General features: G+C 33.6%; 1 protein-coding gene across 3 annotated transcripts in view; it reads right to left on the bottom strand.

Moving 5' to 3' along the window:
• Nucleotides 1–13,702, bottom strand: part of LOC134661421 (atrial natriuretic peptide receptor 1) — a 288,858-nt gene that overhangs the window by 114,495 nt on the left and 160,661 nt on the right. Inside the window, exon 1 of one of the 3 annotated variants that reach the window (XM_063517542.1) lies at nucleotides 6,949–7,152. The exons of 1 other annotated variant lie outside the window; for it this stretch is intronic. The gene's annotated coding sequence lies outside the window, so the exon portion shown is untranslated. Of the gene's footprint in view, nucleotides 1–6,948; nucleotides 7,153–13,702 lie in introns of those variants that run through there. One more of the 3 variants, XM_063517618.1, reaches the window with a different exon arrangement.

Below are 13,702 nucleotides of genomic sequence, written 5' to 3'. Positions count from 1 at the left end.
GTCAAGCGTCGACAAATTGTAGGCAATAATAATATGTCTGTTTGTTTAAATAGATGTTAAATTCCTGTAATTAAACATACGAAACTAAGTAATTGTTTTTCAATTGGAAAAAACATCACCTGATCGTTTTGTAAAGTAAAACAAAAGATATTTAAATGTAGGTAAGTATTTAAATATTCAATAAGCAATGTGACAAAACTACAATTCAAAAAAAAAAAAATTGGTCGAAATAAAAGGCTATTTTATTTATTTATTTTTTATTTAAGTATTAAAGTGCAAACATATCATATTATCAACGTCTTTTTTTTAGGGTTCCGTAGCCAAATGGCAAAAAACGGAACCCTTATGGATTCGTCATGTCTGTCTGTCTGTCTGTCCATCCGTATGTCACAGCCACTTTTTTCCGAAACTATAAGAACTATACTATTGAAACTTGGTACGTAGATGTATTCTGTGAACCGCATTATGATTTTCACACAAAAATAGAAAAAAAAAACAATAAATTTTGGGGTTCCCCATACTTAGAACTGAAACTCAAAATTTTTTTTGTCATCAAACCCATACGTGTGGGGTTATCTATGGATAGGTCTACAAAAATGATATTGAGGTTTCTAATATCATTTTTTTCTAAACTGAATAGTTTGCGCGAGAGACACTTCCAAAGTGGTAAAATGTGTCCCCCCCCCCCCTGTAACTTCTAAAATAAGAGAATGACAAAACTAAAAAAAATATATGATGTATATTACCATGCAAACTTCCACCGAAAATTGGTTTGAACGAGATCTAGTAAGTAGTTTTTTTTAATACGTCATAAATCCCCTAAATACCCTTCATGGGCGAGTCCGACTCGAACTTGGCCGCTTTTTTAATAAAAATAAAGCCTGTGTACCCATTTAATCGGATCAGATATTTCTATAAAACATCAGGGTTTTTTGCAGACAATTCCGTATGCACCTAATTAAATACTAAGTAATACTAAATTATTAATTTTATGGTTTAGAGCACAGCGCTACATGTGCCTGGTATTTATATATAAGTGAGAATACCGAACAATAACATAATTATCAGACATATTATTATCTTTCATCGTCTACAAACTTACATCAATGATTCACTCGTATTGTGTGATTCTATTCACGGGGCACCTGGAATAGGTGTTTTGCGTCAAATATTTGCAGAATGCAGTTTTAGAAACCACGAAACTACTGTTTGCGTAACGAGACTCGTAAAATCTATGAGTGTTTACCACCGTAAACTGTCCTCGTGCGTAAAATAGTTGATTTAACTGACTAGAAATAGATTCGATAAGCCATTAAACAAAATAAAAAGATTATCGACGAATTAACAGTGTGCGTGTCAAAACTTTTTCATAAATAAAAGAAGCGACAAAGAAATAAGAATAAGAATAAGAATATTTATTTACCCAACATATTCACATTACATACAGAGCTGGTTCCTACACTAGTGCTTGCCTGTATCGTAGGTAACCAAATAAAGAAATAAAGGCGAATAAAGAAAGGACAAAGAGATAACTGTCACTAACTTATTTTCAGAAGAGTGTATGAATGTAAGATAATAACGAACTGGTTAGTAAATTATTACAACCAAATAAAAGTAAAGGTTCAGGTTGTGACATACCAGAAGGTTAAGGAGTTGGCAGAGGACCGGATGAGTCGGAGATTGCTCCACCGACAAGAGCACAGCTCTTAAATAAGAAGAAGAAGAAATTGGTATAAGAAAGTCGTTTTCAAATATTTTGATTAAGTACCAAAATTTACCTAGGTACTTTGCTCTTTTGGAAACGCGCGAAGATTACTTTGCAATACCGTATAGTATGTAACTTTGTTAAACCGAGGCCTTGTGTTGATTGCATTCAAGTACTTTATCGTTGTGGGCAAAACATCCGTTGCCCACGCACTTGTTCTATATCCTCTGGTTATAAAAATCAACAGTTCATCTTATAGGCAGGCACTCCAAATGTTTAATTAAAAACGGGTGAAGTGTCTATGTGCATGATATCTATGTAACTACGCTTTAAAGAGCAGAAAGAGTTTTCACACTATTAATTTCTTACCACATCACCAAATACAAGTAAAAGTGGCCATGTCAGAGATAAAAGTAGCCATCGTTTTAAAGCCTAGGTTAGTTATATTACAGCAAAAAATACATGTATATATAAAAAAAAACTTCTCATGTCTAAAATTAGTTAAATGTTGAGTACACTATCAAAGACAAGACCTGAATCTTTGTCTAACAATAGAATTTAATTGCACTCACGATTCACGCATACCCAACTGTTGTTTATTTATATAGTTGCAATGTAGATGTAGCAACAATGTTAAAAATATTCGTGGTTTTGTAAAAACAGTAAAATATTATGTACAAGTAGATATTGCAAAGGAGAGGCAGTACAATCATCAATAAAATGGTATATCAAATAAATTACACTAACAAAAAACAGACAGTAGATTTCAAATTTGCTGAAAGACATTTCGCCTAGGTATATGTTTCTTGTTTGATTACAAATGATACTAATTATAGTAGGTACATTCATTAGCAATTTATTTTTAATTTGTTGCTTAAATTTTGGCAAAATTATCTTAATAGGTAGGAAAGTAAGTAAGTTAGGAAAATAATAAAGGAACGTCGTAAAATTAAGTTAGTCCTATTATTTTACTTTATTTATGGAAAAAGTGCCCATAATTTTTTTATACAACATCGCTACCCCGTTGATTCAGGGCACTTTTGAAATGTCACGATGAACAGACAATGAGTAAGCAAAGAAAGAGGTAGCAAAGAACAGACAATGTAAGATAATCATCAGCTTCCAAACGTCGGCATTACCACGGCTCGGCTCTAATCAAGTACCCAATCTATCTGGTTTTGTACAAAAATGACATTTAGATTAGACAGATTCTGCATAGTATATTGGCAAATCGACCAGTAATTATCTTACATAATTTTCAATAATGTTAAACAACAATTGTGTAGGTAGGTACTATAAGGTATGTATAAGGATAGGAAGGGATAAGGTTGTTAATAAGGAAACTTTGAAGTTGATGGCACTTAACAAAGACGAAATTAACTCGAGGGTTCGTGCCTTAATAATATTAGTTAATAGCTACATGTACTTGCGTTAATTTAATATATGACATGCACCAAAATATTGTTTATATTATTAGGCAGGAAGAAGATATAAAATATAAAACCTAGTGGTTTTTTCAGTGTTTCTAATAGAAAACTAGATTTTGACTATCACAATTTTAGATATCTCTTTGAAGTACAAAATTATAATTTTTTTGTTCTTCTGTCTGTGTATCATGCATTTTTATCTTTGATTTAACTTGACAGTAATTTTTGATCGTGGACACATGACCCTCTTTTTATGAATTAAATTAAGAAAAATGTACCTAATCATGTTTTATCATCATCAACAATAAAATGATAATTCATAATTAATATAAGTACCTATTGAGTATAAATAATTTAAGCAAACGTGACGTTTTGAGAGCGACACACTCACTTTTAAACCTAATAAGAGCCTGTTATTAATTACGAGTATTGTAGTAACAGTAATACTCAATTTCATTTGTAATTTCAATGTCTTAAAAAATTCTAATAACATTTGACATCACACGTTATTAAAATATATTTTAAACGTTTACGTATTAATCTAAAAGATTTGATGTTTGATGCTAAGCATCAATAAACTAACCACAGCATGTCATGCGTAAACAGTAAAACCGCTAAAATCTGCAAAAAATAGGTATATGGTAACTTTTATTGAAAATAATTACGTACGGCTGTGAAACATAACTTAAATTAAAATTATATCACTAAAGAAACAGGACCACACTTTATTTATCTTGCCACGGTACGGATGACATTAGAACTTTGTCAAAACTCATTAATTCTAAATAATTATAACCAACCACGGCAGAAAGATAAAAACAATCACGACTCGCTCAATATTCAACGGCTGTTATCCTTTACATGCATGTGGTATAATGGTATTGACTGTTGACAATGATATGCAGCCAAATGAGTTGATACCAATATTTTCTGTTTAATACTAGTTCTTAATTTATTCATTGAAAAAACAGATTTCATTTATTGTTTAAGTTCTCTCTCAAAGCTGTATTTAAAAAAATGTATTAATATATACCTATAGTTCGGATCATACATTTTTTGTACCTTTTGTAATTTCAATTCAGTTCAATTCAATTTCAATTCAAGTCAGATTTTATTTTCATTTCAATTGTTAGGTAAATCAAATAAACTAACAAATCTTATCTTACCGACGCAACGTCGGTAGGTGAATTATTTTACAAGATTAGTATTCAATTAACATTAGAACAATGGTTGTTGTATTCGTTTATTTTTGTAACATAAACGTGCCTCAAGCGTGATCAGATGTTTGTTAGTGAACATATTATGAAAGGTGAACAAATTACACCTACTGACTCAGAATATGTCAATGTTTTAGGTGCCTTATTAAACCAAAAAATACATAGGAAAATAAGAAAAAATAAACATCCCACCCAGGTTTTTTTTTCAAGTGAGCATGGATAGTGCTGAAATTATCCAACATGCCTAATAAATCATTTCGTTATATATTTTATTAAAAAACATTTAATTAATAACCACGTCCGTTTTGAAGTCGGTGTAAATAGGATTTATGTTACCGACTAAAGAAAGCCTCGCTGGATGGTTAGAATTAGAAGGATATAATTTCTTAATTAAATCTTTGTGGAAGATATAATAAAAGCAAAACCAAAACTTCGCTCGATGATTGAACAATTAATAGTTTAGGAAAATTTGGCCTATTCGTCTTATATAATTACGAAAATATTATAAATGTCTAAAAATCTGTATTGCACCGATGACAATTTTTTCATAATCCCTCGAAACACACAGAAATATTTTATTATCTGCCTAAACATATCATAAAGGAATATCAAAAATCCAATGAGGTGCAATTTAAACCACAATTTATGACATTTGCATGAATGCATGCTAATGATAGGAAAATTACTGTCATTTTTTCCTAAATAACAATCTGACTCGGTGCTAAAAATACGAATAGGAAATGTTCACAGCGAGAATTTGTAATTCAAATTTGTCAGCATTGTTTTTAATTGTTAAGTGTTATTTATTACGATACACATATTTTAGTTTTAACTTTACGATCACCCAAGACTTGTTTTCCTATTGACAGTTTTATTCATTGACATAGATATCTAGGGACTGGCTTTACGGGCAATAATAATGAGGCATGACTAGGGCTTCCAATACCGGGATCCCGGTATTTCGGGATCCCGGGATCCCGTCTTTTTAAACGCATTTTTCAATACCGGTATTTTTATAGGCAATACCGGGATCCCGGTATTTTTAAAAATGAGGGAAATGTGCAGTATAAACCCTTTAAATCCATTATATTCGGCTGTATCAAAAAGCTTACTAAACGTCAGACGCATCTAGAGTTAGACCAAGAAAAGTCTGCAACAATTTTGATAGCACGCGCAGTGCAAGTGTTATATTAAACGTCAAGCTTCTGTGAAATTATGACGTACAAATAACACTTGCACTGCGTACTGCGTATGCTATCAAAATCGTTGCAGACTTTACTTGGTCTAACTCTAACTGCTAACTGGTCACTAGCCCGCATTTTATTATTGAAACAAGATCGTTGCCTAATGCGTCAGATAAATATTTGGTGGTTGGTGGATGATGAATCCTGAAGTTATGTGAGTGATGAATATGATGATAGTGACATTAACATTAACATCATTAGTTCTTATAATTTTATCAAATAATAAAACGAAAGAGCAAGGATAACTGTAATAATGGCAAACCAATTTGACGGCAATTTGAAAAAATGTTGTCTGGTTGGTTAAGTTGGACTACAAATGTGACTGATGAGGTGAAGTCAACAAATTGGATCAAATTATTGCCAACCTGGAGTGTGAAATAAAATTATTGCAGATGGCGGCATTGATTGTTTATTGTTGTAATAGCTTTTAGGACATATCTGGTATTCCAGTGAGCCTTTCTAATTCCCCTTTTTTGTAAAACTATATATTTTAAGCGATTCATATCCAATACCGGGATCCCGGGATCCCGGTATTGATGAAGACAGTTTCGGTATTAATACCGGTATTGTGAGAAGTCCGGTATTTGGAAGCCCTTGGCATGACAGGGGCCAGTACAGCGGTGTGAAATCGCTACAACGCGATTGGTTGATGAGTTCGCATCACGCGCGCGATTGGTTGACGAGTTCACATTACGCGCGCTATTGGTCGCAACTAGTCGCGTTAGACTGCACGATTGGCTGGAATTCGTGGGTAGCACCGCTGAACTAGTACGATGTTTAGTGCCCCATTAGCCCGTCCTTAGATATTATACGTCAATGGTTTTATTGCCTATGTAGTTTCTGATAGTGCTTATCCTTTCAAAACTTACACTTATACCTATCTGTACTCTGGTTACATGAAAACGATGTTACGTATTTTTTCGCAATGAATAAACATTCGAGTGCCGGGAACCCGCTCGGCGTGTTCTCTGTTCGTAGTCGCTTTCCTCTACAAAGCGGGAAAACGCTAAGATCGGCTATGCGCGTAGCGCTACGAAGACTTTTTAATATAAAGGGTATACTTTTTAATACCTACTTACACATAAAATGTGTGAACTACCAATAAAAATACAATAATGGATTGTATATTATAAGTATTATAATATCGTATACGCAACCGATTGTTCTTTTATAGATACCTACTTGAAGTTTAAATTTAAATTCTTTTGTAAGTTGTAATTTGCATGTGCGGCGTCACCACCCCAGCCATGTTAGCACAGCTGTTCAACACAAATAGTCCGTAAACACGGCCATCGCATTCGTATCATATTTTTTCAAACAACCAATTACACTTATATTCTAATTAATCAACAAACCAAACTCTGCGCGACTTTTCACTATTTTACCGTCACTTTTTGGCACTATCACTTATTTCACTTTTGAAAATCACAAGCCTTTATTTATAACACAACTTGTTATGTTGTTTTTTTCTAGATTCGCCTAGTTTTCCGCGACTTTGGTTATCGAGTCTTGTTTCCCGCGCAAAACGGCAAACGACGCGTATGCCCCCACCAGCAGCGCGAAGGAGACTGGCAGCCGAGAAAATGGTAACCCTGAGCAAACAGCTAGTGATATTGTACGGACGATGCATGTCAAAAATAAGTAAACATTTTTCGCCTTATTGCTATTGGCTTAAGTAAAAAATTGTTAACATGTTATAGACGTTGATTATAACGCGCGTGTCTTTTAATTTGTATGTTTTTCGTTGCATCTCGGGTTAGGTTAAAGGTGGGTGAAGTGTTTGTGCTTGCATCTTATACAATTAATAAATTACTAGAAAAGCAACAAATTGTCAGTAATTAGGTAAGTACTGCTTCGTTTCTTAGGATTTATTCATTATGGTAGTGACCCCAGCTGCCTCTGAAGCCGATGGTCCTGGGTTCGAATCCTGGTGGGCATTTATTTGTGTGATGAGCATAGGTTCATGAGTCATTGGTGTTGTCTATGTATATAAGTATGTTTTTTTTATATAAGTAGGCATGTATATCGTCGCCTAGCACCCATTCCTATTACAAGCTTTGCTTAGTTTGGGGCTAGGTTAGGTACGTAAGATATTATGTCCCCCAATATTTATTTATTTGCCTATATTATGCCTAATACCTAAATACTTTATTAAAGGTCCATTTGTAAGATCTGGTTCTAGATTTTAACTGATTATGTAAATATTTATAGATACCTATTTGACGACAGTATTTTTATGAATTAAATAATGATTAGATTAGATTCATGTATTTCTTATTGAAAATGTACATTAAATTTTACATGTCATAATAAAATGCATTCACAAAAAGATCATCACAACACAATATCAGTAATAATAATTAATAGAATAATAATCTAAAAAATAAAATAGTAATATAATATAAAAACCACTTTCTATAAAATAGAAATTGAGTAAACAGTAAAAATCAGTCAAATTAATTATAAATATAAAAAATAAAAATAATAATGAAAAAATAAAAATGCCTAATTTTGTATTAATGGCACCTTAACAGATCGTTGTAAGTAATTTAATTTTTTTTTTAATGCGAAAATGGTATCTGACATCATCTACAGCCATTAAAATGAATGTCATAGATAATATCGATTGTTTTCTTAGTTAAAAATTTAATAGGTATTCAGAAAACTTAGACTATTCCTTTGTGCTATACCTATATGAAACATCGTATCCAAGGACCTCATACACTGTTATTATTATGATGAATCATGACAAATGACTAGGCATATATCTATTGTTTACATACATAGTCATATATTCATATTATGATAGTATATTAAGATACATTGTGCTTACATGACACTTAACGATTCGACTAATGTAAAGAAAAGAAAATTTAACCTACAAACACAGCAAACAAGTGGACACTATAATTTTGCATTATTTTTAATTCGGACAGATGTATCTTCTTGCTGACTAAGCTTTTTAAATTTTAACGTATAGGTACAGTTCAGTCGTAATAACATAAAAAACCGCGGAATTATAAAACTCGTATGGAGACACGACATTGTGGCGTACCATCGAGGATCACCTCGTAAAGACAGTGCTACAAAAATAATGTCTGCATTTACAACACAACCTTTCGGCAACCGGTTATTAAGACGCGTCAAAATATAAAATGCTAAATTTAGATTTGATAACGTTCAAGCGATTATTTTATTCCACTGTTAGAACACTTTTCAAGCCATCTAGAAGCCTCTTACTATATTTCTTTATGACTTAAGTTAAGACGTCTAGATTCTTACAAATTGGCTTCGTGCGAAGTACGGACGGGATATAATAAACGCATCTCTTAGTACATTTTTTTACTTCAGTAAACGGCTAACATGACACTTATCTGACGGGTGCCCCTTAATACGCCTAAAATTCATTGTCATAATATGAATTCGCATAACATAACACTTAACAGGTATAAGAATTTAAAAGTACTTATTATGTATGAATTCATTCATAAAGTGGCCATGCAATTTTGCGGCTGGATATTGTATATATATATGTAGGTTACTGTGCTTGGTCATAATTATTTTAACGAAACATACAATCCCAAATAGAGAGTTAAGCTAATTTTTAAGTACTAAATATTAATAGAAAACAAAAAAAATCAGCACCATCGTATTAGGTACTTTTAATCCACAACCGGTCTAGAAACTTAAGGTGGATAATATATTTATGTTATCAAAAGTGTGACTATATGTATAGAACAAGGAAACATGTCAGTAGTTAAACTGCAGTTGTTGTTGCAAACATCTATTCCAAGGCCACCCCGGTTGTTTTAATGTTTGTGATTGAGTTGTTTTCAAACTCGTAAAAACTACCAAACGGCCGAAATCGAATTGCGACCTTAAACTAGTTTATAGATTCCTACTAATACTAAAAGAGTTCCTATTAATAACTTGACTTGATCTTCTATGGCTGACAACAAAACTTTATTTAAAATACAATCCTACATATTTATTTTATCAGGATAAGGCGAAAAACCTGTGACATTTAAATATTATTCGTTTACAAAAATATATTTCAACGTGTCTTAATTTAGGTACCTGTTCACTACACACTCAACCTCCACAAAAATCAACATTTTCATTATATACTATTAAACAGGGTTCAGGGAAAACTGTCTAGCCTACATTAGGTATTAGGGGGAAATTTTCCAAAATTGCGCTTGTTAAGATAAGACTTGTAAACTTTTCGTTTAAGACATGTTTGAAATACCGAGGTGCTTGCTTGCCGTATTCGAACTTCAAGATATTCACAAGAGACGACACGTACTAGATCCATTCTAGATACGTTATAGTTTAGATTTCAACTAGTTCTCTTTTGCAGCGCAATTCGGGCAACCAATGTCACTTTTACGATAGATCGCGTTAGGCATCTATTAGATGTGAATTAGATCTCTAAGTAATATCTTGTGGAAATCGTTCAAGAGTATCTCCAGAATCGCGGAAATGTCAAATTTGACAGGTTAGATCTTAAACATATCGTTATCGTATCTTGGCGATGTCTAAAAGATATCTAATAGATGTCTATTACAAAATCCGAATCGGGCCCATAGGGTCGAAAATTTGTTCAAGAGCACAATATTCTTTATCGCTTTACCTTCGCATAACATCTGAACTTCTCAAATACCTTCCAAAGGATCCAAAGGAGGAAGGCTCTATGTTTTTAAGTTTTCCATGTAGTAGGCGAGCCTTTTTTCTTTGAATGGCCGCCGAGAATTTTGTGAATTCTGGAAGGAAGTTGGCAAAATGCGTAAATCAAAATGCAAGAGCTTGTTCCTGAAGTTCTAACGCCAATATTTTGTAGCAGATATGTATTTGACTTCAACATCTTGATACTCAATGTTGAAGATTCGTATATTTCATAATATTTGACAAAGTGATTTCAAATTAAATTGTGTGAATGACAATTAATTAATTAATAGATTTCATACTATTGCTGTTTAGCCCCTTTGACACTGCACGCCGTTATATGGGAACCTTGCACTTTGTGACTATGCGCTGAAACTTGGCACAGTTGATCCTTAGGTGGTCTTGAGTTGATAGAGACCGGGAGACAACGCGAATACTACGCGCCACTTGCACCATCCCACTGACCCGGGGTTAAGCAGTTAAACCGTTAACTCAGTGTCTAATTGTACCTACTGGTAACCATGGTAACTCCAGGTTTCTCCAGGCTAACCTAACCTAACCCACACTGAATATTATTTTTTATCTCCCATGTTTCAACAGATTTATATAATAAACTATATATTTTTGTAAACTAGATAAGTGTCACCCTAACCCACACCGAATATTATTTTTTATCTCCCATGTTTCAACAGATTTATATAATAAACTATATATTTTTGTAAACTAGATAAGTGTAGCTTTACAACTATGTTTTTTGTTTTGAGATTTCTGTTATACTTTAAAAAAATGGTAAATATAAAAAAAAAAAAAAAAACAAATTATACTTTTTTAGTCTTTTCTACTTTATTTTTTTTTTTGTTAGAAAGTGCATTGTTTTTGTTCTAAAAATAGATTCCTCGTCCTCAATTTACCTGAAAATGATATATCACATGCCCTAATATCTATAGCTTTAGAGAAATGTGGCTTCAATTGAAGCGCGGCAGCGTCGATCCCCCTCCCCCCTCCCCCCCACTAAATGGGAGGTGACTCTCGTCGGCTCCCGGTCTCTATCAACTCAAGACCACCTAAGAATCAATTGTGCCAAATTTCAGCGCATAGTCACAAAGTGCAAGGTATCGTGCACTATCAAAGCAGCTAGTAGTTGTGTGTTGTTGTAGATTACGAGTACCTAATAAGCGTCATCAAATAGGACAAAATACTATTAAAATTGACTATGACCTATTTAAAACTTTTAAAAGAGAGAGTATAGTCAGCTAGATTTGATTATGACTTGAAAGTCTTGAAACTACCCGTCTTTGTAACTTCATCTAAAAGTCACAATTTTATTGTGCAAGCAATGTGACTGCTTAGCCAGCGTTCCCCGAGATCCCTCGAGGTGAAATTCGCTCGTTTGAATGAACCTGCATCGTCGGACTGTTAATTACTGGTGAAGTCTGGAGATAGTGATCTGCAATTAGTACTAAATGCGCTTTTATAACTGCCATTTAACGGTAACAGTGTGATTTACTAAGACTAACTACAGGTAACGCTTTTGTGTATTTTGAATTTCGGAATATTCGGAAAACAAGACCGAGAAGAGTTGAGAAGAGAACGATACGATATGTTTTGCAGCTCAATTCGGGCAACCAATTTCACTTTTATGTTAAATTATCGTATTAAGATCGTTTCAAAATCGTTTTGAGATCTAAAAATACATAACGAGACGTTTTAGACACTGTGGAAATCGTTTAAGAGTATCTCCAGAATCGAGGAAATGTCAAATTTGACAGGCTAGATCTTAAAAATATCGTTGACGTATTTTGGTGATATCTAATAAATGTCTAGTTCGAAATCCGAATCGGGCCCATAGTATTAATTTGATTAAACAGAAATGACAAGTTGTATTACTTATACGTAGGTAGGTATAAATCAAGTTAACAACAACATATAAAAATATAAAATAACCCCTCTTGTTCGTAAGAAAAACCCTCAGAAGCCTCTTTTAGTTAATTTGTTTTGGAAGAAATATATAACTGTTTGCTGTAGTTTGCAACAGTTAGAAGGTACTTATTGGGTTAAAGTGATAAGGCTTATTGGGTTAAGGTACTTATTGGGTTAGCTTAGGCTTGTATTATATTTGTCTTTGATCATATGACAAGACTTCTGATAAATAAATACTGTAGAAGTTGGGAATCACCGTTAAAAAGTATTAAAGTATTACGTAAATAAGGCGATGGGATCACGATCGCAGTATTACGAGCGGCGAGGGTCGTTGCGAATCTTTTTTTTAAACTTACCGCTACCGAGCTAAACAAAGACTAAAGAATGCTTGAGAAAAACAATAGCCCACGTAGGTGAAGGTTGAATAATCAAAAAGGGTCTTTAAAATATGGAAATCTTCGGAAGGTACATTTTATTGTAAGATGTCAGTCTGAGTGAAAGTTTAATTGAGAGCAAAATATTTTTATTATTAAATATGCGGGGATTCTTTAATTTCTGAAATACGTAGTAAAAAAAAACTCAAACCCATATTGTCCTATACTAGTCTCTATTTATTTAATAGTAATGGGGTATGGGGAGCTAATTTTAGATAAATAAAAAAACAAATTGACCGAATTAATCAACGCAAAAAAATTATTAACTGGAAAACCGGCCTCATGACTCTTAGATACTTTCCATTAGGCCCTTCTTGAATGGCTTACCTTTCATAGAAAAAATGCATCATTTATAAATGTCCATTCCTTTACATATATGTACCTAATATTCCTTGGTGAAAGGTATTTTTCATCCTGATGAAAAATGAACCTACACAGGTATTTCAATGAATTTTGTCGGAAAAGTGCTAAGTGCGGTCATTGAAACGTGGCCTTATTATAATGTGCCCTTGCTCAAACTTGGAGTCAACCACCTTTCTATGGCAAACATTTGAAAGTTATTTCTTATTGGTAGCTTCATCCATTTTAATAGTGAATATAGTAATTATATAGTAATTTGCAGGTGTGAATTGGGTTGGGTTGGATTACCGAATATTTTTCATTTTAAATTAAGGTTGTTTTTATTTTCAACCCAACTTCCTTCTATTTCGATGAAATGCTTGAACTAAGTAAATATTTTTATTGATACGGCTGCCATATACTCTAACTTCTGAATACCGTATACGGCTCTATGTAAATGAGAAGCTCCACTTAGCCGAGTCCAAAAGTAGTCGGACAAAGACTTTTAGTGTAAGGCCTGAGTGGACGCTCGAAGCGGAGCGTTCGGCGGGGCGTGCAGCGTGGCGTCGGGGTCAGGAGTAATTTGAGCAGCGTGCACTAAGGCCGCTCCTATACGCTTGCATTTGTTTAACATGCACGCCGCACGCCCCGCCCCGCTGCACGCCCAACTCGAGCGTCCACTCAGGCCTTACACTAAGGGTTTACTAATGAATGGGCCAAAAACGTTTCCCAAAGTATCACATCCCAAACT

This window comes from Cydia amplana, chromosome 1 (genome assembly GCF_948474715.1).
Source record: "Cydia amplana chromosome 1, ilCydAmpl1.1, whole genome shotgun sequence".
Classification (NCBI taxonomy): domain Eukaryota; kingdom Metazoa; phylum Arthropoda; class Insecta; order Lepidoptera; family Tortricidae; genus Cydia; species Cydia amplana.
The sequence above is the reverse complement of the archived record's forward strand: the minus strand, read 5'-3'. Positions and strand labels throughout refer to the sequence as shown.